Source organism: Heloderma suspectum, chromosome 13 (genome assembly GCF_057233095.1).
Source record: "Heloderma suspectum isolate Gila_16-S chromosome 13, 16-S_ref, whole genome shotgun sequence".
Lineage (NCBI taxonomy): Eukaryota > Metazoa > Chordata > Lepidosauria > Squamata > Helodermatidae > Heloderma > Heloderma suspectum.
Window position 1 is genome coordinate 12,618,371 of NC_139470.1, and position 27,971 is coordinate 12,646,341.

The window sequence follows — 27,971 nt, forward strand, 5'->3', positions numbered from 1 at the left end:
TCTGCATGCCTCCAGACACTAGGGGGCGGTAGAGAATGTCCTATTGCTTGATCAGTTCTTATTTCCTGCTCCCTCCCCTTCTTCCTCCTTCTTTTCTCTGCCTCTGCAAGAGTGCCATGCAGTTACTCCTAGGGATGGAAGGACACCCCCACCCCCGTCCAGGTTCTCCTGGCTCCTGCCCAGCCCTTTCCCCCACCATTTTGTGTAAGACTATATGTGCACATATTCATGCTCACCATTTTCTTCTGCAAAATGGCTCTTGCAGACGGGTCCCAGGTGACTGCGGGTGGCTTAGCAAATGCTGGGGGGAGATCAAGCACGGGTGCACGAGCAGGGGCAGGGGCTCAATGGGTGCCTGGAGAACCCGGATGAGGAGGGGGGTGCCTGGAGAACCCATCCATCCCTATTTAGTCCATAAGCACAAGCGAGCCCTGGCATAAATGGAGGTTCCAGAGTGAAACCCTCAGTTAAATTGAGCCACAACAGATAACTCAAACCTCCAGGCACAGAAACAGTCTATCTTGGAATACCAGATGTTGAGGACAACTGAGAAAGGATCCCTGTGATCTTCATTTCCAGGGAAACACAATGCTGCATTGAGCCAGAATGACAAGTCTGATCTTCCTAAGCCCTCCGTGGCTCCAATTCCAACTGGGTTTAAGCAGCTCAGGTATCAATCCTTTGCTGAACTCCAAAGCAGCTGAACTATGACAAGCCTGGATAAACTGAAGAGAACATTCAGTGAAGGAACTGTGGCATGTTATGTCCCTGGATTGTTGTTCTCATTTTAGTTCAGCAAATACAGATCAACCATCGCCCAATAAGAGGAGGAAAAAAGAAGAAAAGAAGAAGGTGGTAGGATAGAATAGAACAGCAACATCCAAGCCATTTTATTTGTCAAAGAATAGCAGTGGCTGGTAAATACTTCCTCATCCTATTACAGTCTCAGTTTCCAACACCCTGGGTGAGAATTGCGCCAAGGGGATTAAGTTACAGTGTCAGTTCTCAGTTGACAATTTTATTTCCAGCAGATCCAAAAAACCTCACAAACCCACTAATGTGGCCCTATTCGTCTCCTTCGGTTTTTAAACTTTATCTGTATGCTTTATGCACTGCTCTGCCCATTGCAACATGCCTCCATACTTAATAGGCTATTAAAAAGGAAAGCGTCCTCACAGCCACCCTGAAATGGGATGCGTATCGTAAAAAAAGATAGAAAGGGGGGGGGGGGAGGAAAGAATAAAAATTACAGCACCCTCATCGGCTATGCCTATTGCCTCTGCAGGAAATCGAGGGGAAATATGGCTAGCTGTCATTTATATGGGGGGCATTTTGTGAAGCTGTACTTTTAATTTGGCCCCTAAGCCTCTTGGCTGTGCTGCAGTTAAGTAATTGCAGACCCCAGACTTAATGGTTATATGGGAGACCTCCTGTTTAAGTGGTAAGGTGTATTATCTTTAGTTACTTTAATGGTGAGCCAACCTTGTGGCATCCCCACCCCTGCCCCGACACTCCATGGGGCTCTGGATATGTGCCCCCAAGCTCTACCCTGACAGCACTGCTGTGGGTGAGGTAAGGGGAATACAACCCCCTTGAAATGGACCCAAGGGCTTCTGAGTGGTTCCATTCCCAACATGGCTTGTGTGTGTGTGTGTGTGTGGGGGGGGTCCTTAGGAAAAAAAGAAAGAAGCTGTGCTGACTGCTGCTGCAGATGGTGACACCCCCCCCTGCCCCCACCAAGAAAATATTAGAGAATTTCTTCTCCTGGAGAAATTTGTTGAAATATTCCTCCCAATTTCTCTGGGGAATGTTTAAATATTTAAATGCGGATTGATACCTGAACTCTCTCCCAACATTTCTAACTGTATCTTCTCTTAAAATGTTCATTTTAACATATCTTGACAGGGCATTTGCGGGTGTGGCGGTGGTGTTTGAGCTGGGAACCACGTTAAAACTTGCACTAGATGTGCAACCGCCAGTGGATAACTGAGTTCTGATCTGAATGTTAGCCTGAGATGAGCCTATTAGGTCAGCTTGTTTCTTAAATTGATTATTATATCCCACCTTTTTTCCTCATGCAAGGAACCCAAGAAGGATTACATGGCCCTCCCTCCATTTTACCCTCACAACAACCCTGTGAGGCAGGTTAGGCTGAGAGTCAGTGACTGGCCCAGAGTCACCCAGTGGGCTTCATGGCCGAGTGGGAACTAGAACCTGGATATCCAGAGTCCCAGTCAAACACTCTAACTACTACACCACACTTGTTTCATAGCTTTACAAGGTTTTAAGTCCTCAAGCATCCCTAATTGAGATGTAGTTAGAGCAGCCTTCCCCAATGTGGTTGCCCCCAGATGTTTTGGACAACAACTCTCATCAGCCCCAATCATCATCAACAATGTTCAGGCCTGATGGGAGTCATAGCAAAAAATAAAAATCTAGAGATCACAGGTTTGGGGAGTGCTGGGTTAGAATGTCAGACTAGGTATATGGAGCTGTAGGTTTAAATCCCCAGTCAATCATGAAGCTGAATGACTTTGGGCCAGACACTTTTTCTCTCCTTCTTATCTACTTCACAGGGTTTTTGTGAGAATCAACAAATATAAGAACCTTGAAACTAAGAACCGGTGCCCGAGTTTTACTTGTTTCCTCTTCCCTCCCAATCCCCTTTCCTTTTGTGTTGTGTCTTTTAGAATGTAAGCCTGAGAGAAGGGACCATCTTATTATTAAACTTTGTAAGCCACTCTGGGAGCCCTTGTGTGTGTGTGTGTGTGTGTGTGTGTGTGTGAAAAGCAGGGTGAAAATGCTGTAAATCAATCAATCCGTCAATCAAACAAAAATATTCCTGTGCTTCCTAGCTGAAGGGTAGGATAAATGTGGAATTAATAGATTTTGGTTAATATGGAAATGTATTTATATTTCATCAACCATGCCATCAGCTGAACGGGAGATGGTAAGTCAGCTGGAAAATTGGTGGGGAATCCTACTGCATTTTTGCCCACGCAGACTGAGAGACTTTTCTGATTTCTCTCCCTCTCTCATAACCCTTGATCCCAGGGTCATCCCATGAAGCTGATTGGTGGGGGCTTATTCACAGATACAGTGAATAGAGACAGATAGAAGGCTTATTCACACACACAGTGCATGGTTAAACAATGGAATTTGCTACCACAAGACGAAGTGATGGCCACCCATTTGGATGGCTTTAAAAAGGGGTTAGACAAATTCCTGGTGGATCAGGCTCTCAGTGGCTTCTAGATCTGATGGCTATATGCTACATCCAGCATCACAGGCAGTCTGTCTATGTACATTAGTTGCTGGGGAACATGGGCGGGAGGGTGCTGTTGCACTCATGCCCTGCTTGTGGGTTTCCCATGGGCAGGGCAGCTGGTTGGCCACTGTGTGTACAGAATGCTGGACTAGATGGACCCTTGGTCTGATCCAGCAGGGCTCTTCTTAGGTTCTTATTTTGGAAATACTTTTCTTTGCCTCTATGCAATAACCTTCCTATGGGTAGTTAGAATGCTGGACCTCCAGGACTGACAGGGTGAGATCAGCTCGTGGGTGATCAGCACACTCCCAGAGTGATGCAAAGCAGAAAAGCTTCTTCTCAGCAGAAAACGATAACTGCCTACAAGGGAAAAATACAAATCCAGGGACTGCTGCTCAGAGAGACAAGCTCTAAGAAATTCACGTGATGTGGGCAACCCTCTGGGCTAGTCATTAGTAAAAAGCAAAACAAAAAAGCAGTGGTGTGCGAGATGTCCAGCTATTGCAGAAAGAGATTCTTCAGAGAACGATTCCCATTAGGACTAATTGGCTTGTCCTCCTCATTATCGCTCTCCCCTCCCCAGTTTCGATTTCCTAAGACTTGAGGGCGAAAAGCTCACAGGTCTTGTTCCTGAAGTACATTTGAAGAAGAAGAAGAAGAAGAAGAAGAAGAAGAAGAAGAAGAAGAAGAAGAAATCTGTCATCCCCCTGAGGAGAACATCAATTGACTCAGTGGAACTTCTCTTGCAAGTAATGCTCAGGGGTTGTCAGCATATGTCTGTAGCTATCTAGTCACATTTCCCTCTAAAGTGGTCTGTGTTTATTATTTATTACATTTCTAAAATGCCCAGAGAGCTTCAGCTATGGGGCAGTATAGAAATGTAAATATTATTATTATTAATAATCAGAATCAGAATCATCATAATAATGCCATCAGGGTAGGGCTATGGGGCACAGGCATGGGACCCCACTCAGAAAATGAGCAGGAGAAGATGCAATAGCTCACCATTGTTTTTGGCCCTCCGAAACCCGGAGCTGACACTGTGTCTAGTGAATCCCCTCTGCCTTAAGTTGCCTCCTCCTTTGTTTTGCATGTGTGCGTGTGTTTACTGGCTTGGTGGCAGCTGATAAGGGATGGATGTGTGCAAAAAACAGCTGCATATTCATGAGCATTCCTATCAAAGCCTCAAAAATATCCTTGTAGGCTTTCGGGGTTTTTAAAACATATTTGATAGGGATGCTTGCAAAACCCAGATGGTTTTTTTAGTTGAGATGGAGGTAGGGGTGAGGGTCAAAGGTCACTAATAGCAATCCTTAGAAAGGATACTGTTCCAGAAAGAGGAACACAGGGAGACGCGCGCGCGCACACACACACACACACAGAGACAGCACACAAAAATGGCCATGTTTCAGCTTCCTCCAAATGCAAGGCCATTTCAATACCTTAAAAAAAGAAAACTACCACTCTGCTGATAATGGAGAACCTAAAATTACTTTTTAATGGTAATGTGAGAAAATCATTGCTTTTAACTATTCAGAACTCTTCCACTCTCTTTTTTTTTTTTTTACTTATTCAAGGCAGCAGGGCGATATTATAAAGAGCAACGTATAATTTAAATTGGAGGTGGGGAAAACAATAGGAAGCCAGAATTTGTATGACGATAAAAAAAAAAAAAATGGGGGAAGGGGTGTGTGAGTTTGGGGGAGAGGAAAGCCCTGAAGCCTTTCTGTAGAATTATACAGCTTTATGCAGCTGCCGAGACTTCAAGGAGATCCAAAACATTCCAGTGGATCAAAAAGGTGCTGAGAATCCCGTAGTGATATTTTCTGGTGTATCATTTTAGCTACCAACTGCTTCATCCCTCCAATCCTACAAGTCTCCGCCTGGTCATTTAGCTGCCATCAGAATTCACTGGCACATGTTCATCACACATCAACTGTGTCAACTAGTATTGACTTGTCTATGTGTATGTGTGAAGGAGGGATCACAAATCAGAGCCATAGAATTATACAGTTGGAAGGGACCTTGGAGGTCATCTATGCCAAACCTCTGCTCAATGCAGGACCTACAATACAGGTGTGAATGCGAGAGATTTTTGGGTCCGAGATTTCAGGCATGCCCTTGGTCCCTGAGCTAGCATCACACATGGCCCAGGGACCATAAAGGTTGTACCCAAATGTGCACAGGTGAACACACATGAAAGTGACACAGGCTGGAAATAAAGTGATTTGCCCATGCCAAGTACAGTAATCAATTGAAGAGTTATCAAATATGCAGATGGCACAAAACTGGGTGGGACAGCTAATACCCTGGAAGACAGCAACAGAATTCACAGTGATCTTGATAGGCTGGAGCTCTGGGCAGAAAACAACAGAATTAAATTTAATAGGGATAAATGCCAAGTTCTGCACCTAGGAAAAAGAAACCAAATGCACAGTTACAAGATGGGGGATACTTGGCTCAACAATACTACAAGCAAGAAGGATCTTGGAATTGTTGTAGATCGCAAGCTGAATATGAGCCAACAAGGCAAATGCTCTTTTGGGCTGCATTAATAGAAGTATCACTTCCAAATCCCAGGAAGTACTAGTTCCCCTTTATTCAGCACTGGTTAGGCCTCATCTGGAGTACTGTGTCCAGTTCTGGGCACCACACTTTAAGAAGGATGCAGACAAACTGGAGAGGGTTCAGAGGAGGGCAACAAAGATGATCAGGGGACTGGAAACAAAGCCCTATGAGGAGAGACTGAAAGAACTGGGCATGTTGAGCCTTGAGAAGAGAAGACTGGGGAGAGATAGGATAGCGCTCTTCAAGGACTTCAGAGGTTGTTACAGACAGGAAGGCCAGGATCTCTTCTCAATCATCCCAGAGTGCAGGATGTGGAATAATGGGCTCAAGTTACAGGAAGCCAGATTCCAGCTGAACATCAGGAGAAACTTCCTGACTGTTAGAGCAATATGACAATGAAACCCATGACCTAGGGAGGTGGTGGGCTCTCCCACACTGGAGGCATTCAAGAGGAAGCTGGACAGCCATCTGTCAGGGATGCTTTGACTTAGTTTCCTGCATTGAGCAGGGGGTTGGACTCAATGGTCTTATAGGCCCCTTCCAACCCTACTTTCTATGCTTCTATGTGACCAAGGATATGGAACTGGGCCTTGATGATAGATAGGTGAAACTGTGAAGCTATGTGCACGTTCTACCTGTGGCATTATATCTGTAATAGACCATTTGCACAAGCAAACTGTCCTTTGATGTTGTAGCCAGCCCCAACCGTCAAGCAAAGAACTAATGAGACATCAGGAGAAGACATTCATGTGTTACCCTCCCCATTTGGGGAAAAGCCATTTTCTTCTGCCAAAATTGATCCAGGAATGTCACAATGTCATCACATACCATGGTTCCCAGGGACATTCCATCAGAAATGTCACTGACACAGCTATGCCACTGCTTGTGCTGGTAGCAAGGTGTTTTGGTAAAAGAAATACCAAAATACCAAAATACCTGAGAGAGCGCCTTCTCCCTTTCCAACCTGCCCGGTCACTGAGGTCATCAGAGGGCACATTCCTGGTAGTTCCACATGGACCCATGGCCCAATTGGAGTCCACCAGGAAAAGAGACTTCAGGGTGGTGGCCCCCTTAGTGTGAAATTCCCTGCCTTTGGAGGTCAGGCAGACACCAACATTGCATTGCTTTCAGTGCCTCCTGAAAACTTTGTTATTTCAGGAAGCCTTCCTTGAGTGACCGGCCATGGTTTATTACACTTGGTTTAATCAGAACTCTGTTTCTTTAAAATAATAACAACAACATGATGTTTTTATTCTCTACCCAGTCTGCCATTCACTGCTCTGAGGTCTTTGGATGTTGAGCGGTATAAGAAATACTATAAATGAATGAATGAATGAATGAAATAAAGAGAAAAGAGGGGAAACCTCAAAAGAAAAGTGAAAGAAAAGTGGGGTGGGGAATGAAAACAACAACAACACCAGCCACACGTAGACAAGAAACTATGAAAACCCTCAGCTACCTTGTAAGGTATGTTAGGAAAAGAATGAGAAATTCTGCCCCCAAATTGCCAAATATCCCCCCACTTTTTTTTTTGCAGGTGATGAATGGTCCTACAAAAGTGCTAGTTGGATATTTATTTATCTGATTCATCCCCTGCCTTTCTACCAAAAGGGGCACTTGCGGTGGCTTAAAACATAATTAAAAACTATTGAAAACACAACAGCAGCGTGAAAACAGCTTCCACCTGAACAGACCCACTTAGGGCGCAATCCTATCGAGACGGGCAGCCACCTCCGAACTCGGAGGCAACCGCCTATCCTAAGCAGGGCAGGAGAAGCACAGAGGGGATCATTCGTCGTTCCCTCTGCATTTCTCCTGCCCTGCTTTTTTGGCTAGGGAGGAGGAGATTGCAGCTGCCTAGCCGCAAGAGTACGGAGCAGGGAAGGAGGCTGCTGTACGACACACTAGATGTCTTCAGGGTGGTGGCCCCCTAGATGTGTCATACATGCAGCTACGTCCTCCCCGCCCCAGAATGCCCCCAGCCATGCCCCTTTTCAGCCACTCCGTGCTCGCCTTGAGAGTGCGCGGAAGTGGGGGGAGGTCGGTTTTCCGGGAATGGACCTCGGAGCGCGGGCTCTGAGGCCGGTTTGTGGAAAATGGCATATCCTATGGCCGTCTAGCCACTGCCTAGCAGACATAGGATTGCTCTCTCCGTTGACAAAGCCCTGCAAGAGGTATGTGTGTTGCCTACCCTGTGCGATGGTTAAGTGCATTCTTTAAAAGCTACTTATGGCTCATTTTAGGGAGCAGGGAATGGCGATAATCTGTAACTGAACACACCAGTACATTAGCATTACAAACAATGACTTGTTGCTAAAAATAAAACAACAGCGATGTCTGCAGATGAACAGGGAAGCCGCATCCATATGTGTCTCATTCTATTTAAATATGATGAAGAATCATTGGCTAAGTTGAGAAAATAAGAGTTTTGCACAGTCGATATATTATTTAACCAACTAACGTTCAATCCCTGGCATCTCCAGGTAGGGCTGGGAAAGACCCCTGTCTGAAAACTGGAAGGCCTCTGCTAGCCAGTTTAGACCAGGTGTGGGGAACATCCATCCTGCAAGCCTATTCCGGCCTGTGGAGGTTCCTGTCAGGGTGGACACTGAGCCCATGGAGTCGCAGAGTAGTTCTGATTCTGAGGAAGAGCAGTCGCTCCTGGGAGAGGAGCGCGCTCCTCTTTCCCAGGGCCAACAGCTGATGGAGATTCCTCCCACCAGCATTCCTAGCTTAGAAAGCAGTCCAGGGAGTGACCGAGCGCAGATAGCAGACTTGGTGGATGCGCGACGCTGACGCAGAGAGCGGCGCCAGATGGAGGGCGCGGAAAGGAGGCGTAGTGCCTGGTTGGCGCGCAAACAACGGCTGCGCCCAGAGGCTCCAAGGGAAAAGGGGAGGGACTCCCCCTAGTCCTTAAGTTCAGGGGTCTGCCAGTAATTCCCTTTCAAATGGGGACCAACTGTTCCAACTTAGGGCATAGGTACTGTGCTGCTCAGATCTAGTTGCAAACAGTATAGTTGTTAAGTTGTAAAAGAAGAATAAAGCTTGGAAAGGAATCCCTTTGTCTGTGTCTGGACTTGGCTACTGGATTAGACTGAGAGAGGCCTCCAAGGAGCCCCTGACAGTTCCCCATCCAGCTCACAGAGGCTTGGGCTGCCTCTACCGGCCCCATCCACTCTCGTCCTCTAGTCCCACCCCTCCCAAAGGCTCTCCCTGCAATGCTGGAGGCTACCGGGGGCTTGAGGAGGAGGAGGACGGGAGAAGAATCCCCTTATCTCAGATGTGTGATGGGAGATAACAAGGGGATTCCAAGTCAGAAAAGGAGGGGATCCCAGCCAACATGCTGAAAGATCCACCTAACACTTCAACCAGGACGTCTTTGCTGCACACCAGCCTCCCCCAGTGAGGAAGCCAGCACACAGTGAGGTAGGGTCCTGGCCAATGGGCCAAGTGGATCAGCCCAGTAGCGTGCTGGCTGGGGACCAACTGAGAGCAGGACATGTGGTCCCATCCCCTGACATCATTTTAGAGATGGGCGAGATTACCAGGATTCTCTGAACATGGTCTCCCCGCTCGCCTCGTGCCTGATTCCTGTCCGCAAGAAACTTGCACAAATTGAGCAGCAATCGAATGGGAGATTTGTGCAAATTTCCTCTATAGACTAAAGCAGGGCTAATTCAGTCTACAGATGGAATTGACACAAATTAGGACATTTCAATTTGCGAAAGAAATTGGTGGACATGTGCTCGCATTCAGAGTGTCAAACAGGGCATATGCGTATGTTTTGCTATCTCCTACATCCCTAATCTAGGCTCTATTCTCTAACTTACTTGAGCTTGCTCAGGGATTGCTGCTGAGCTGTGCAGGTACGTTTATTGAACAATCATTAAGCATGGTACAACCTGCTTCCTAAATGTTCCTGCTTAGGAACATTTACTATAACAGCGGGGAAGCAAATGGCATCATTGACTTTGAGAGCTGCAAAAAAAATACATTCATTCATTATCCTCGTGGATCCTCCATATTAATAGAGTTTGCAACAATGGATAAACACAATGGGAGAATGACAGTCATATAAGCAGGGAGAAAAATCAGCCACACAGACAGCACCCATTTGGGTGAGGTAAAAAATTACCGAGTGCAATCCATCATCAGTGTGTCCTTCGTGCACAAACACTCAAGGCATAGCCTTTAGCAGCCTTTCTCCAAAGTGCTTCCCTCCAGATGTGTTTGGACTGCACCGCCTATCATCCCTGGCAATTGGCATGTTGGTGGGAATGATGGGAGTTGTTGGCCAAAACATCCAGAGGGTGCCACAGTGGCAAAGGCTGGTGTTCAGCATGTCCTATTGGTTTCTAAATGGACATATGCCAGGGAAAATCAAAGAGCCATGTTTGTAAGCTTCAAACTAAGGTCACAGATCATCGGATCAAACTGGGGAATGAATAAAATGTGGCGATCTTACAGATTTCATATGTTTAAAAGAAACGCACACAGAGACAAAGAGGGAGAGGAAGCAGAAGTGGTTTCTTCTTGCCAAGTTTGTTTCAAGCATCCAGTCAGGAGATGTATATGGTGCCCATATTGAACAGGGATGTGGAACTTCTGAGCGATGAGGCTAATGTAGCTGACATATACTCCTTGGGTCCTTCCATGTAGCAGAACATGGTCTCCAAGCCCAGCTCCTTGGAGGAACCCCCATTCTTATCTCAGAACTTACATCACTCTTCCTACCACTGCTTAGAGGCATGATCCAGATTGGTTTTGAGGCAGACACAGTCTCTGTGGGACCAGGAATTGGATCTCAAATAGATCCACAAGTACTAGCCCTGTAAATCTGCCCCTGAATTACAGTGTATTCTTGACTGAGCAAACCCACATTTAAAACCTATTAAATGGATGTTTGGCGTTTTCATGCAAGTGCTGTTGTTCCTTCATGCCATTTCTAAACACATGTAAATATATTAAATTAACATGTAAATAAATATACTTCCTGCTGAATAAAAGTTTGCCAGATCTAAAGGCCTAATTAAAATATGCTAATCTAATCATTTCTGGCTGGAACCCAGCATTTATTTATTTTTAGTGGCTATTTATGAACGTTCAGAACAAATCAATTCCTAACAACATAATAAATGGAGTCATAGCTATGCCAAGATCGACTGTTAGTAGAAGAATGCAGTCCCAGGAGTAACACTAATCGTTTGCATATAACTTAATTTCAAAAGAAAATGAAAGGAAGATGTCAGATGAGTGCAGAGTTAAACCAGAGGTCTCAGGTAGCAGGATTGGTTCAACCTTCATCAACATTTTCTAATATCCAGCCTTTCCCAACCTGATGCCCTCCAGATGGTTTGTTTGTTTGTTTATTTATTTGTTATTATTAAATTTATTAATCGCCCATCTGGCTGGTCACCCAGCCACTCTGGGCGATGTACAACATACAATAAAACAGTTTAAAACAATAAAATTCTACAATAAAAACATTTTCTAAAATACCCTAACCCACCCCAAATGCCTGCCTGAAGAACCACGTTTTTAATGCACGACGGAAGCTCATTAAAAAGTGGGCATGACGGAGTTCCCTAGGGAGGGAGTTCCACAGAGTGGGGGCCACCACAGAAAAGGCCCTCTCCCTCATCCCCTCGTCTAGCTGTCCTGGCTGATGGGACAGAGAGAAGGCCATCTGAGGCTGATCTTGTTAAGCGGCCTGTCTGGTGCTGCTGGAGGCACTCCTTAAGATAGGCTGGGCCAGAACCATATAGGGTTTTAAAGGTCAAAACCAACACCTTGAATTTGGCCCGGAAAACAACTGTAGTTTTGGACTACAACTCCCAGTTTTCCTATCCATTGGTCATACTAGCTGGGGTTGATGAGAGCTGAGGACTAACATATCTGCAAGGGGAAGGCTGATCTAGAGTCACAGGGAGAGATGGGTGTTTGTCATCACCTCCTATGTGATCCTTTTTGCCAGATATGCCAGGAAATGGGCCTGGCTGAGACCTTCTGCAAAGTATGGGTTCTACCTCTATGCTATGGCGCCTTCCAAAAATAGAGATGTTGAACATATGGAGCTGCCTTACACTGCTAGGCCACTGCTCCATCTAGCTCAATACTGTCAACTCCGAGTGGCAATGGCTCTACAGTTTTCAGACAAAGATCTTTTCCAACACTTGCTACTTGGTCTTCTTAAAATGGAGTTGATGGGGATTGAACCTGGAACCTTCTGCATGCAAAGCAGGTGCTTTACCAATGAGCTCTTGCCTCAGGTAGCAGGACTAGGAAAGAGCCACGCCTGAGACTTCGAAGAGTAGGGATGTGCTAATCAGCAAACCGCAAGCTCACCAAAGTTCTCTGAATTCCATCTCAGAGCTCATTCTGACCATATCAGATTGTGGGCTTTGTTCTTTTCTTTTTGCATGAAAATCCTTATGTATTTTCGTGCACATTTTTCCAAATGTAAACATGAATTGTGGGCATCTTTGAAATCTAGAGAACAGGAGGAGGTGAGCATCCAACGTAAATCACAAAGAAGGGAAATGGGTTCTCAGGATGCAACAAATAAAATAAAAATGTAGGAAGTCCAACTTGTTTCGGACTTTCTGATTTTGGGGCCTTCTTCATGGGGTAGAGAAAAAAGTCTGCAGAATTTTTTTTTGCAAAAGTTTGTCTCCTGTGTCAATTTACTTGACACAGATTGCCAGTAGATTGAAACTGAAGACCATCTTTTGCAAAAAAATTCTGTAGACTTTTCTCTCTACCCCATGAAGAAGGCCTAGGCCAAAATGCATTGGACTTCCATATATATATATATATATATATATATATATACACATATACATATATATATATATATATACACACACACACACACATACACACACACATCCTGAGAACCTGTTTCTCGTCTTTGAGATTCATTATTGAAATCAATTCTTTTCCCCCATTGATTAAACTGTATTTTTGTGTATTTTTCAAAAGTAAACCTTTTTCAGGAGCATGTTTGAAATGTATGCATGCTGTCAAATGTAATTTGTTTGGTCTGTGAATCACACTGGAAGCTTGGAAATGTACGGTCTTCGACTGCAGATTGTGCCTGAGTCTGTGTTCAGTCCAGAAGGTGTGACCTGGGTAAATATTGATAAAAAATGAACTGAAATTAATTTCTCATACATCCCTATCAGAGAGCCACTTCCAGTCAAAGTAGGCAATGCTGGCCTCAATGAACCAATGGCCTGATGTTTTATTGTTTTATTTATTTATTGCATTTATATCCCGCCTTTTTTCCTCTTGCAGGGAACCCAAGGTGGCTTACATGATCTTCCTCCTCCTCTCCATTTTATCCTCACAACAACAACCCTGTGAGGTAGGCTGGGCTGAGAGTCTGTGACTGGCCTAAAATCACCCAATGAGCTTCCATGGTCGAGTGGGGACTAGAACTCGGATCTCCCAGCTCCCAGTCCAGCACTCTCACCACTACACCATGCTGGCTCTCTTATTATCAGGCAGCTTCATGTGTTTTTCCTATGGATTTTCAGAATTTTCACACAAACACCACCAGCCACTGATCGGGATGTGTGAGTCAGCAAAATTTGAGGTTGCTGAAGGTGCCCAAATTCCACCTTGGTGCTCGTTCCATCTTGTGTCTGTATCAGATCCTGAGCTTTTTTTTCTTTTCTTTTCACACAAAGATGTGTGTGTATTTTGGTGTGTATTTCCCCGCCGAAATGTACACATCAGTTGTGTGCATCCTTGAAATGTATGCATTCTTTCCCCCTTGATTAAAGCATGCCCTTGTGCATTTTTTCAAAAGCACACATTTTCCAAGCACATGTTTGTTTCAAATGTGCGTGCGTATCTTGTCAAATGCACGGTTTTGTTCTTTCGTTTTTGGCCTGCAAATCACATTGCGAGCTTGGAAATGTATGGACTTTGACAGCAGATTCCGTTGGAGTCTTGAGTTCCATTCCATCCAAGATGGGCCAACTGGGTAAATCCTGACCAAACCTAACTGAAATAAATTTATCATAGATCCCTAGCCACTGACTAATAGTTATGCAGTCTGTGTAGGAACATAGGAAGCTGTCTTAATCCAAGTCAGACTTCAGTCCATCTAGCCCAGTGTTGTTCACACTGACTGGCAGTGAAACCACCTGGATTTGACCAGTCCCGTGTGATATGGGCAGTCTTGAACCGAATTCGCACGGGTCATGGTAGATGTACAGATGCCCTTTATAAATGAGGCAAAACAACATCATCAAATTGTGATTGTGGGGCTGAAAAACAAACTATCCAACATATAGTGACAGAGTGTCAAAACTGAGCCTACAATGGAGACTTTGCTGATTTCCTGGCTGTGACAACTGAAGTAAAAAACTAAATCTGTAACCTAGACATAAGTTTGTAATATTCCTGTCTATATTTTATATTTTACATTTCATATGTATTATGCTCTATGTTTCTATTGTAATGCGATGTAAATGTGCCATATGATAAATAATAATAGTGTTGTCAACACTGACTGGCAGTGGCTTTCCAGGGATTCAGGCAGGAATTCTTCCAGCGTTATGTGGAGATGCATGTCAGGGATCGAACTCGGGACCTTCTGCATGCAAAACCTGTCCTCTACGAATGAACCATGGCCTCATCCCTGGTGTAATCCAACCAGGATTTTTCTCTCTCACTTGCTCTGTCTCTTCAAGCCATTTTGTTGTTGTCGTACTTCTGCCATTAGCAAACAGAAATATCAGAGCAATAAAAACCAGACGCACCCCCCCTTCTCTCCACTTAATTTATAGTTTCACTCACAAACCATTTAGTAAATTATTTGGATGATGAATGGCGCTTTGAAAAGGTTTCACAGTCACTAATAATACCGGTCTGTTTTCCTCCGATAACACCGGCTTTGTTAATAGGCACTTCACACAAACATCAGCCCTCTCATGCAACAACAGGAAATGTGCACGTTGGCCTGGACTCAGTGCACAACAGCCTTGGGAAGGGAATGGGCCACAGTGCTTCATGGGAACCCCCTTAACACCCAACAACCCTAAAATATATACACAAATGTGTTTTGGGGTCATTTTACTTTCCCAAGGTATCCTGGGTGGTAAAAAGCCCCAGAATCTCAAATTTGTCTGTGGTGTCAGAAGAAGGGTGTTTTAGACTCAACATATTCAAAATACTAGAAAAACATCATAAACTGTCAAGGTAACATTTTAGGTAAAACCTTATTACTACAAACTAACTTTTTTTAGGGGGTGGTATGGGGTGTTTTACTAACCCCATAAGAAATCAGTCTCCAGTGAGGTAAATGTCCCCCAAAGAAATCAGTCTCTGGTGAGATAAATATGCGCCCCCCCCCCCCCGGCTGAATTCCCATGACTTGTGACAACCTACTGACACCCAGGGTACTTAAGCCTGCTTCCTTAGAACAGTTTTCTTTGGAAAAACTCATGGGCTACATTTACACCTCCTGGCATATAGAAGGGGAAGAAATGAAAGCAGTGACAGATTTTGCTTTCTTGGGCTCCAAGATCACCGCAGACGGTGACTGTAGCCATGAAATTAAAAGACGTTTGCTCCTTGGGAGGAAAGCTATGGCAAACCTAGACAGCATAGTCAGAAGCAGAGACATCATCTTGCCGACAAAGGTCTGTCTAAACAAAGCTATGGTTTTCCCAGTAGTAATGTATGGCTGTGAGAGCTGGACTATAAGGAAGGCTGAGCGCCGAAGAATTGATGCTTTCGAACTGTGGTGCTGGAGAAGACTCTTACGAGTGCCCTGGACTGCAAGGAGGTCAAATCAGTCAATCCTAAAGGAAATCAAACCTGACTGCTCATTGGAAGAACAGATCCTGAAGCTGAAGCTCAAATATTTTGGCCACCTAATGTGAAGAGAAAACTCTCTGGAAAAGACCCTGATGCTGGGAAAGACTGAAGGCAAAAGGAGAAGGGGAGGGCAGAGGATGAGATGGCTAGATAGCATCACGGATGCAATGAATATGAACTTGAGCACACTCCGGGAGAGAGCGCAGGACAGGAAGGCCTGGCGTGCTATGGTCCATGGGGTCACGAAGAGTCGGATACGACTGAATGACTGAACAACAACAACAATGTTGCTTGTGTTTAGGGCATAAAGACCCTCCCCCCCCCCACACATGCACACAATGGCAAAATCAATGGATTGGGATAGTGTATGTCCCAGGCATGTTTTTGTTTTCAGAAAGAAAATGGGAAATGGTAAGAGTCTGAAATATGGGGACACTGTAGAGGTGAACAGTTCCCAACAATGTCATGGGGAAATTATGTGGTGGGTCTACTTTTGTGTAAACTCTGAAATGTAAAGTTCCCTTGGGGTATGTTTGTCACCCCACTTTGTTGGATGAGGTTAATTTTCTCCCCATGGTGCTTCAATCAGCACCTGGCAGCAGGGGCTGCAAGCTCCAATTTCAACTCTCAGCACCGCCCTGGAGAGACACAACCTCAGGGAATGCATTGTGGGAAATAAAAATGGTGGTTCCCAGACCCAGCCACCAGCCCGTGTTGCAGCACAGCTGCTGGCTACAAATGGACCTATCAGTTTGTTTTCTCCCTATGTCAGTTTTGCATGACTTGCATGGGCCTTGAGTGCTATTTTTGGGTGGAAAGGTGGGAATGTACTTATTCCAATTTCTCTGGCCATATGTAGAGAGGGCATCTGTGCACGTCTTTGGTAGGGAGCTTTCTTATAACAGGTCTGGCTATTTGTCCACCAAGCCTAGTTCCGTGATTGGTAGCAGCTCTCCAGGCATGGGCCTTGAGCATCAGTTTTTGGTGAAAGGGGGGATGTGCATTTAAATAAGCAAGTAAATAAGTCTCTTCCATCCCACACTTATAATAAATAAGTGCACTCCATCCTGAACATTCCTTTTTTTCCTTTTTAAAGAATGCACAAAAATCACATTATTTTAACATTTTTTTCAAAATGTCCATGAGCATTTTCTCATAAAATAGGTGCTTTTTTGCACATTGTTTCTGAGAATATGTATTTTGTACACATGCCAACCTAAAATATGTGGGTTATGTGCATTTGGGTACATATCTTTTTTGAGCTAAAAAGTATATCGCAAAATTTGGAGACATGCGAAAACTGAAGGATAATTGTGTTCTGACTGGGCTGTGAGTCAGGGAAGGGTGAATCACTTAAAAATTCAGGCCAAACAAAATCCGTGAACATCACAACCACTGGCTTCCATCACCACCTGAGTAAGTCAACCAAGGCTCAGCCACCAGAAGGCAATGGAATTTTCCTTTACCATGTATAGCTTACGTTTTCCAGTGAATCCAGCTTTAATTTGGCTGAGGAGGAGGACAGGAAGAAGAAATATATGACTAGAGATGTATGAGAAATTTGTTTGGTTTTTTGATCAGGATGTACCCGGGTCACACCTTCCGGCCTGAACATGGACATGGATAGTGTCTGCTATCTGCAATCAAAGTTGATACATTTCTGGGTTTTGCAATGCGATTCATTGCAATGTGCATGACGATGTGTGACATTTGAGAAACGTGTGTAAAAAAATGCAAACCTTTGAAAAATGCACACAGGCACGCTTTCATCAATGGGAGAAAAATGCGTACATTTCCAAGACGTGTACTTTTGGGAAAATTATGCAAGAAAATATGCACACATTCTCATGTGAAAAGAAAACAAAGCTCACGCTCTGATGCGGACATGAGACGGGATGAGCTTTGAGGTGGAATTGTACGTGCATCTGTGCATAGGACATGTCAAAAGGAACCAGAAGTTACGTATTCTCTTAGCACAAAACCACACGGCCCATCTTCCTTTGCCTGGCTCTGAAGTTTTTAATAAAGGGGAAAAATCTCCTGCATTCTTTCTTATTGGCCTTTATCAAGCCTAATGGGTTCTCCTGATTCATTTTCACTTAATTGGCTCTACAACGTTACCTCATTATTAGTTGCTCTGCTGGCATTCATGCAAGCCTGGAAAGGTAAATTGGCTCTAAAAACCCAGTGAATTACTCTTTTAATTAGCTTGAATTGATCAGAAAGGTTACAGAAGTGGCTTGCATTTAAGGACAAATCAGATAGAATCCAGCGGCCTTTGGAACTTGCCTGGAATAGAAGGGATGGTGAAAGGAAGGGGACCTAAACCTGGCAAAGCAGAGAGATTATCATCTTACAGCCCACACAAAATTACAAGGTGTAACTTGGAAGTGGGGTCCTTCCCCCCCTCTCTCTGTCTCTCTCTCTGTCTCACACACACACACACACTCACAAACACACCCTTTCCATCAAATTAAAAAGGTAGGGATTGATCGATTGATTTCATTTTAATTCAGGCTTCTGGTGGTTCCACATGGACCTATAGCCTGATTGGAGTCCACCTGGAGAAGAGCCTTGAGTGTGGTGGCTCCTTTTCTATGGAACTCCCTGCCTTTGGAGGTCAGGCAAGTGCCAACACTGTGCTGATTTCAGTGCCTCCTGAAAACATCTGTATTTCAGGAAGCCTCCTCAGGAAGCCACAGTTTTATCGGAATTTTGTTTCTTAAAAAAAAAAAAGTACTAATTTTAACAGGATGTCTTATTCTTTTATCCTATTTTGTATCTTTTATTGTTCATCGCTCTGTAATCTGCCTAGATGTGGAATGGTATATAAATGCTGTAAATAAAATAATTAATTCTGCGTTCCTTCCTCAATATGAAGCCAGGTGTCTCCTAACCTGTTTTAAAACAATCCAGCCATACAGGTTAATCAAATTGACCAAGCCCCATGACAAACAGTTGAAATTACTCGGTACGTTCAGGCCAGACAAGAGAAGGTTAAGGGGAGATGTAAGAGCTGCCTTCATTTCCAAATATCTGAAATGCTGTCACAAAGACGATGGAGCAGAGTTGCTCTATGCAGGGACAGCTGAGAATTTCAGTTCAGTTCAGCTTTAGGAGCTTATCAACATTTGCAAAGTTCGCTATAATTGGGACAAAAGGAACTTGAGATTAAAATCTTCATTATCAAACATGGAAGAAACCCAATCTGATAGATTCATCCATCCAGGCCCTGTTGTCTTCATCAATCCATGAATGATTCCATGAATGTACAGAAAGACCCCCAAATCATCTCAGCCCTGTTCTGAGGTGCTCAAGGGCCATTTTCAATACCACCAAACTGTACATTCACAACACTCCATAGAAAATTGAAAACCAGGGGCTTGATCTAGGATCCCTTCCACGAGATGAAGGCACCTTCTGTGAGAGGAAGGGACTTTCTGCAAGAAGAATGGCTCTCTTTGCAGAAGGTCTCTCTGCCCAACTTTTAGGGCTCCCCTCTCCCCTCACATGCCACAGCTCACCCTCTTCAGCAGGGTCCCCTGACCCTCTGTGCAGGATTTTCAGGGGGCTGAAAGGGCTGTTGTGGGAAGGAGGGAAGTCCACTTTCACCAATGCAGTGGATCCAGCTTAGATCTGGATCCAGCCCCAGAACAATGAAGGATTTCTCAATGCATGGGTTCCACTCCAGAAAACAAGACCAGGTCATTGGAATGCCAAAATCCAGAGCAAAATTCAGATGGGAAGGACGGTAAAAATTGGTTTCAGTGACCACCTCTCTCTGCTTTATCCCTTCCATGGCCTGCTGAAAGGCAGTCCTCAGGCAGAGTATGTTCAGCCACGCTCTGGGAAAAATCATAAAACAATCCAGGGTTTATGCAAAACCTCATGCATACCTTGTCCTTGTACAGCAGGGAGGCGATAAATCTATATTATGCCCACCTGCACATTGGCTTTTATCTTTGTTGTTCAGCACACCTACACTCGCTGGAGAATTCATTAGCCAGATGACACAGTCACACGGCGGGACTATAAATTAGCGTTTTGCCTGAAGGCGTGCAATTGATTCTGGATGGTACTTCGGAATGCTCATGCTTGCCAGTCACTTCAATCATAACACTACAGCCTGCATCAAAGAGTGACTGAAGACCAATTGCTGAGTACAGAAAAATTGGGTGGTCTTATTTGATGTGTGGGAAACCCTCATGCCAAAAGAGGATAGGAAGAGAAAGTTGGCTCCGGGGATGGGGTGGAAATAGAATATCCCGAGGGCTAATTTTTGTATTCTCCCATCTTAAAGAGCTCATTATGGCCACAACAGAGTCCGAATTTAGTTCTGGTGCATACAGATGGCTGCATTGATATGGCCAGCATAATAGCATGATTGATGGTGGAAAACCTTGATCTTTCCTCATCTGCCTGTACAAATGCAAAACCGCAGGGTAGCTAGAACCAGCCTAATCAGGTGCCAGAAAACATTGCTCAATTAGAGATTGCCCCAATCCTTGGAGAGGCATCGAGGTTATCAAAAAGTTCATACTTGAGATCAGACATGCCCACCTTGTGAACATTAGAACAGCTATGCTGTGATCTAGTCCAGTATTCTGCACACACAGTGTCCAACCACCTGCCTGTAGGGGAGCCCACAAGAAGGACATGAGCAACCTCCTGCTTATGTTCTCCAGCAATTGGTGTCCAAAGGCATTACAGGAGGTAACATACAGCAACCATGACTAGTAACCATGGATAGCCTTATGCTCCATAGGACACGGTGTCTTTAGTTCTGCTGCTGTTTTGTGGATCACACAATAGCACAACGGCAAAAAAAGAGGATAAATTAGTACTAAGGGATGGCTCAGTCTGTCTCTGGTCCATGGCAGTTTCATATGTGGTTGTTTGTAAGTCAATTCACTATCTTTTCTGCATCAATACATTTATTATTATTATTAGGTTTTTGTTGTTGTTGTTTCTAAATGTGAGCATTATCTTTTTTGGGGTAATATTTCTCCACAACACATGCTTTTTGGTAAGCCGTTTATGCTAAAATACACATTTGGTACATATTTTAGTCTAAAAAGAAGATTTTTATATGCAGCCAAGAACTGTGTCCTGTCCAGTTTGGTTCAGGGTACCCAGAGGGGCTAGAAGCAGGAAGGTACACATACAGGCAAGGACCTGGCAGGCCAGGCCAGGCCAGTGTAAGGGTGCTGAATAGCCAAACAAGTTAGACCAGGCAGGATCTTCCAGGACCTTGGCCAGCACCCAGTTAGCTAAGATTCGAGCAAGGAGAGCTGTTGACTCAGCAGCAGTCAAAGGCTTTCTGGAGCCTTATAAAGGCCAGCAGCTCAAGACCTGCAGTTAACTTCACCCCCTCGGAGAAGGAGTTCCTTTCTTAAAGGGCTACTGCCTGATTTGTAGCTGCTGGCCCCTACGGGGTGGGAGTGGTGAGGGCTGTAATGGGGGAATGCCGTCTGCACCAGAGGAGTTGGGTAGAGGCCCGTCCTCTGCTCTGGGAGGCCCTGGCCTAGCGGGGACTGGATTAATGGAGGGAGGCTTCTCTGCCTCCGAGTCCTCTTCAGAGGCAGAGGACAGGTCAAGTCTGGGGAACACGACAAACCTCATCACAAAATATGAAGAAGTGCAAACTCCACAGTGTTCTGATCCATGTATTAATCCAGGCAGCACTGGTGCAAGCTCTCCCACTGCCTGAGACAGGAGAGCACTCTCGTGACTAGGGATGTCGCGGACATCCATCTGGGGGCTCAAGCTCAGTGGGTTCCCGCAAGTTTGGGCCCCCGGACACCAGTCTGCGACCCCCTGCTCTTGCCCGGCTTGGTGCATGCTGAGTCGGGCAAGTGCGACGGCCCCTGCTCCTTGCCCTCGTGTTGCTTTCAGCGGTGGCAGGATGGGAGCCAAGATCCCTCCCGCTTCCCATCCTGCCATTGCTGCAGCAGACAGCAACTGCGGCCCTCTCTGCTGGCGCTTGGCAGAGAGGGATGTAGTTGCTTGCGGCGGCAGCAACAGCGCTCACTGGGCTCCTGCGAAACACCAGCCGGCTCGTGTCCCAGTGCGAGCCGGGCCCGGCAGTAGACAGGGATCTGGAGAGCGGGTCACGGGGCAGACTCGGGTGAGTTCGCACAACCCTGCTCGTGACATCATGGCTCCATAACCCCATCCCACACTGTTGTGCCCACCTGTTACTACCCCCCCTTGCAACCGCTGCCTTCGTTCTATAGAAAGCTGCTGGTACGGCTCTTTGGAGGGCCAGCCAGGCCCAAATGCCTGACTCGGGGGGTATCCCTCAGAGGGGATCACAGGAGATCATCTGCACCATGATTCTCAGCATGAGCAAGAAAGCAGATGGATGACAGCAGCTGTCCATCCTCTCTTTTGCTCTGAGGAGCCCCTCAGAGCAAAGCAAACCGGTTGTAGGGCGGGCGGCTCTGTAGCAGGGATGCTGGAGAAATTTGAGAGGGACTAAAATGAGCTCGGGTTTCTAAGAACCCGACCTGCGGAATCTGCTGCGGAGTGACCCCCTCAGGCCGCATGGAGTCCGTGGACTTTCAGATGATTTTTCACTTTCCTGAAATTAACACATATAAATCCATAGAAAAATACGTACGTTCCTGCTGAGGAAACGTTGAATAGAATGGGGGATAGTATGCTAAATGTTACGTGCTGAGGTAAATTATGTAAATACTTATGTAAATATTTAAGTAATTATTTCCGTATTTTTCCACACGATGAAAAAAAAATATTCGCATCCGCCTGTGGGCAGATGATGGAATGAAAGGCACCTGACAATCTGTGAAATGCAGATGGAGCAGATTTTACACAGTCCATACATCCCTACTCTCCAGGGGCCTGCCAGCCACTCTCTCTCCCTGTGGCAATGTGATGTGGCTGCAAAAAAAGCAAATGCTATTTGGGGCTGCGTTAATAGAAGCATCGCTTCCAAATCCCAGGAAGTACTAGCTCCCCTCTACTCAGCACTGGTTAGGCCTCATCTGGAGTACTGTGTCCAGTTCTGGGCACCACATTTTAAGAAGGATGCAGACAAGCTGGAGAGGGCTCAGAGGAGGGCAACAAAGATGATCAGGGGACTGGAAACAAAGCCCTATGAGGAGAGACTGAAAGAACTGGGCAAGTTTAGCCTTGAGAAGAGAAGACTGAGGGGAGATAGGATAGTGCTCTTCAAGTACTTGAAAGGTTGCCACAGAGAGGAAGGCCAGGATCTCTTCTCCATCATCCCAGAGTGCAGGACACAGACTAATGGGCTCAAGTTACAGGAAGCCAGATTCCGGCTGAACATCAGGAAACCTTCCTGACTGTTAGAGCAATACAACAATGGAACCAATTCCCTAGGGAGGTGGTGGGCTTTCCCACACTTGGAGGCGTTCAAGACGAGGCTGGACAACCATCTGTCAGGGATGCTCTGACTTGGATTCCTGTATGCAGCAGGGGGTTGGACTCAATGGTGTTGTAGGCCCCTTCCAACCCTAATATTCTATGATTCTATTTGCCAGAGTGGGAGAGTGGAACTGACAGGGCTCTTCAGAGAGCTGCTAGTGTCACCAAGCAAGAAAGCCCTACTAGCACCACCTTCCCATTGTGGCACTCTGGTGGGAGAGAGGCTGGTGGGGCTTTCCAGATCACCCACTGGAGGAGGAGGGTGGCCCTCCTGGAGGGGGCAGAGGGAGTGCACAGTTGACTGCTCCTCCCATTTTGCTGGTTGAGATGGAGGATTCACTCTGCCTCATTGGCAGGCCAGCCCTGAGACCTGGAAATGCCCATCAGGCAGGATTGCTTAAAAATGTGGCCCAAACAAAATCCTCGAGCATTGAGGTGTTCAAACAGAGGCTGGATAGCTCTCAGTTGTGTGGATGCTCCAGCTCTTGCTTTCCTGCATCATGCAGGGGGTTGGACTAGATGGCTTTGAAGAAGACCCCCTCTGATTCCATAATTCTGAAAAACACACTGGTCTAAATCTGCTCATTCCTAGTTATTTCCAACAATCCTTTGATGCCTGGGGATGATTTCAGATCCGGATCGTTTTCCCTCCCAAACAGTAGCTTTAAAAACTTTAAAAACATTTAGTTGGCAGATTCTAAACCTGAAATGTGAAGGACATGGTGGAAATCCTTTTAAAAATGCCTCTTTGGCCTCTAAGCTTCTGCCCAATTACCCTTAGAATCATAGAATAGTAGGGTTGGAAGGGGCCTATAAGACCATTGAGTCCAACGCCCTGCTCAATGCTATGAGACCACAAGCCACCAATTCCTATCACAGTCTGCAGGTACGAGGTGGGACACATGGAGAAGAGATCAGACCAGAAGAATCCACATCCCAAGCATCTGTTTCCCGACTGGAGTCTTGTAAGTTAGGACACTGGCTGAAACTGGAATGATTTTCAGCAGGGCTTGCTTATCTTGATGCTCTTTGGAGAGTTGGCTCAGCACTCCAAGGTCAGAGATGAGAAAGGACAGGAGAAAGAGAATACAGATGAACCTCCATAGTCTGTGCAGAGCACAGAGCTTTTAAAAATGAATTATTATGCTTCACTCTAGTGGGGGGAAGCACATTTTGATGTGTGTGTGTTTTAAATGTGCATTTTCCCCTGTTTGAATGGAATGGAAATAGAGCATGGTCAAACCCGGGAAACAAGACGAGACCAGCTTCAAGGTGGTGTTTGGAGAATCTCAGCATTTACGAAAATCACTTGCTTGTAGGGATGTCAGAGAATTCTGCCTGAATTTTAAATGAGATCGAATTCTGACAAATCTGGCTCACGGAATCCTCCTTGGAACAGGGCGGCCCGGTCGACCTGGACAGGAGCTCACACGGACCCTTTTTTTTTTTGTCCGCTGAATAAGGATGGCGGAGAATTCTGCCACGGATCTTGGTGAGGCCGAATGCCAGTGCATTTGGCCCCCCGAAATCCATGGTGGTACGAAGCTCTCTGCCCCCCCACCCCACGAAAGGCACAAGAAACAGGACACCTACCTGCTGTTGTTTGCGCTGACTTGCGAATGGTGGCCACGGCCGCCATTCGCTTCATCACTATAGCCGTGATAGGCTACGTAAATACTTACATGGCCTATCATGGCAAAAAAAAGGGAATGCAAATGGCGGCACCTATGGCAGCTGCCATTCGCGTTCCCTTTTTTTGGCCGTGGTAGCCTACGTAAATATTTACGTAGGCTATTACGGCAAAAGAGAGGGGCGCAAATGGTGTAGTGGCTGCCATTTGCGTTCCTTCCCCCCCCCCCCATAATATGCTACGTAAATATTTATGTAATCTATCACGGCAAAAAAAGGGAATGCAAATGGTGGCCGCCGTAGGCGCCACCATTTGCGTTCCCTTTTTTTTTGCTGTGATAGGCTATGTAAGTATTTACGTAGCCTATCATGGCTATAGTGATGAAGCTGGTTTTTTGTTTTTTTGCTGTGATAGGCTACGTAAATATTTATGTAGCCTGTCACGGCAAAATACAGGGACGCAAATGCATCCCTGCAGGCTGCCCAGCAGCCGGATGTCCAGCTGCGGGCGGCCCCGGCCGGTGGCTCTGCGGAATCTCCGCAGAGCGGAGCCAGCCAGAGAGAATTTCGGGGGGAGGGACGGAGCGCCTCCCCCCCCACTGTGAATGTCACCCTTCGAAAAGGTAAGTGACTTTCGTACATCCCTACTGATGAACAGCGGATTTTACAAAAATAATAATGAAAAGAAATCCATAAATCAGGAATGGAGGAGGAAGAACGCTTTACCCTTTTTACGAGGCATTTTCCCGAGGCTTTCTTTTGCTGGGGCTGAGTTGCAAAGTTTTCTGTTTATTGTCTGTGGAAGTGAGGTCAGGTAAGGTGAGGTCAGATCCAGTGAGGTCAGGTGAGGTGGGGTCAGGACAACTCTGGTGAGGTCAGGAGGTGAAGTCAGGACAGCTCCTGTGAGGTCAGGTGAGGTGAGGTCAGGTGCGGTCAGGTGCGGAGAGGTGAGGTCAGGTGACCGGAAGTTACGTGGGGAATCCATGTGAAGGGCTTTACCCTTACGGAGACCGATGGCAGGTGCGCGAAAAGGATTTTTCGGTGGTACTTACGGTATTATTTATGTAAGTTCGGGGAGCCAAAAAAAATGGGGGAATCTGGGGCATGCGGATGGCGGAATGGAGCAGCCCTCGGCTCTGCAGAATCTTTGCAGAGCAGAGCCGCTCCACAAGGATTCTGGGCAGGAGGAACGGATCGCCTCCCCCCCACACGGATTCCCCACCGGAATGGATGATGGGGAATCTGTACATCCCTACTTGCTTGCCCATCTCTATGCAGCACTCCCTGACTACTGTGACCTCCTTCAAGCCCTCACAGGCCTTGGATTCCAGTTCCTCTTACTCCTGAGAATCAAATACCACTTCACCGCATGCCAGTGTTACAGTGGTTCAGCTGCTTCTAGCACAGAAGCCTTCTTTTGATTAAAGATCAGCAGCCAGAAAATTAGTCTTGCCCCTGGAAAGCTGTGCAGAATCTCTGAACAGGTGATTTGAATGGGCCAGTGTTGCTTTAAGACAGACCCAGACAGGCTCCATGCCAAGTCTATGAAAAGTGACCCCTGGAAGCCTCATAAAAGAAAGCTGGACTTCAAAAGGTAATACAGTCGGTCTGCTAAGTTTAATTAAAATGCCCAAAGGGGGTTGTCTGTAAGCCTCAATGGCCCACAGTATCAATGTCACTTCCGCCCAAAGAAAATATTAATCCAGATTCAGTCAAGAAGAAAGAAAGAACGCAGCTGCCCTCAGAAACCACCTCCGACTGCTTCTCACAAAACAATTGTTGTGAGCTGCAGCCATGCAGATATGTAATAAAAACACATCGGGGAAAACAACAACACTCATCTTTACACGGAGGAAGCAAGGAACCAAAGTTGCTGTTTGGTCTCTGCCAAATCCCACTTTCTGCTACCGTTGAACCTGCTCCAGATGCTTTTCAGATTACGATTAGTATTAAAAACAAAACAAATGACCAACAATAGTGTGTCCAGTTTAAAAAAATATATAGATTTTTTTAAAAATAAATAAAATGGATTTTAAAATGTGAGAAGCTTTGGCATAAAACACCAGCTTCAGCTGCAAATAAGAAGAATGCTACAATACCTCTTATCAACTGAGCCAGAACCAATCAGGAACCGGTCAAACCTCAGTGGAGGAAACGAAGATAAACAATCAGCACCTGCATTCAACAGCCAATCGAACCACATTAATACAAATCATGGCCTGTTTCATCTAATTCTTCACACTGATACCAGGTTTCAGCTGACCATAAACATGGAATCATAGAATAGTAGGGTTGGAAGGGGCCTACAAGGCCATCCAGTCCAAGCCCCTGCTCAATGCAGGAATCCAAGTCAGAGCAACCCTGACAGATGGCTGTCCAGCCTCATTTTAAATGCCTCCAGTGTAGGAGACCCACCACCTCCCTAGGTCATGGGTTCCATTGTCATTCCATTGCATAAGAACATAAGAAGAGCCATGCTGGATCAGACCAAGGGCTCATCTCATCCAGCATTCTGTTCACACAGTGGCCAAGCAGCTGTTACTGGGAGACCCACAAGCAGGACGTGAGTGCAACAGCACCCTCTTGCCCATGTTCTCCAGGAACTGGTGTACATAGGCATACTGTCCCTGATACTAGAGGTAGCATATAGCCATCAGGGCTTGTAACCATTGATAGACTTATTCTCCACTGATTTGTCTAATTGCACTTTAAAGCCATCCAAACTGATGGCCATCACTAGATCTTGTGGTTGTTGTTGTTGTTCAGTCGTTCAGTCGTGTCAGACTCTTCGTGACCCCATGGACCAGAGCACGCCAGGCCTTCCTGTCCTGCGCTCTCTCCCGGAGTGTGCTCAAGTTCATATTCATTGCATCCGTGATGCTATCTAGCCATCTCATCCTCTGCCCTCCCCTTCTCCTTTTGCCTTCAGTCTTTCCCAGCATCAGGGTCTTTTCCAGAGAGTTTTCTCTTCACATTAGGTGGCCAAAATATTTGAGCTTCAGCTTCAGGATCTGTCCTTCCAATGAGCAGTCAGGGTTGATTTCCTTTAGGATTGACTGATTGGACCTCCTTGCAGTCCAGGGCACTCGTAAGAGTCTTCTCCAGCACCACAGTTCGAAAGCATCAATTCTTCGGTGCTCAGCCTTCCTTATAGTCCAGCTCTCACAGCCATACATTACTACTGGGAAAACCATAGCTTTGATTAGATGGACCTTTGTTGGCAAGGTGATGTCTCTGCTTCTGACTATGCTGTCTAGGTTTGCCA

General features: G+C 45.8%; 1 protein-coding gene across 1 annotated transcript in view; it reads right to left on the minus strand.

Annotated features, from left to right (window-relative positions):
- Positions 1-27,971, minus strand: part of GALNT9 (polypeptide N-acetylgalactosaminyltransferase 9) — a 271,130-nt gene that overhangs the window by 67,209 nt on the left and 175,950 nt on the right. The window lies entirely within an intron of this gene.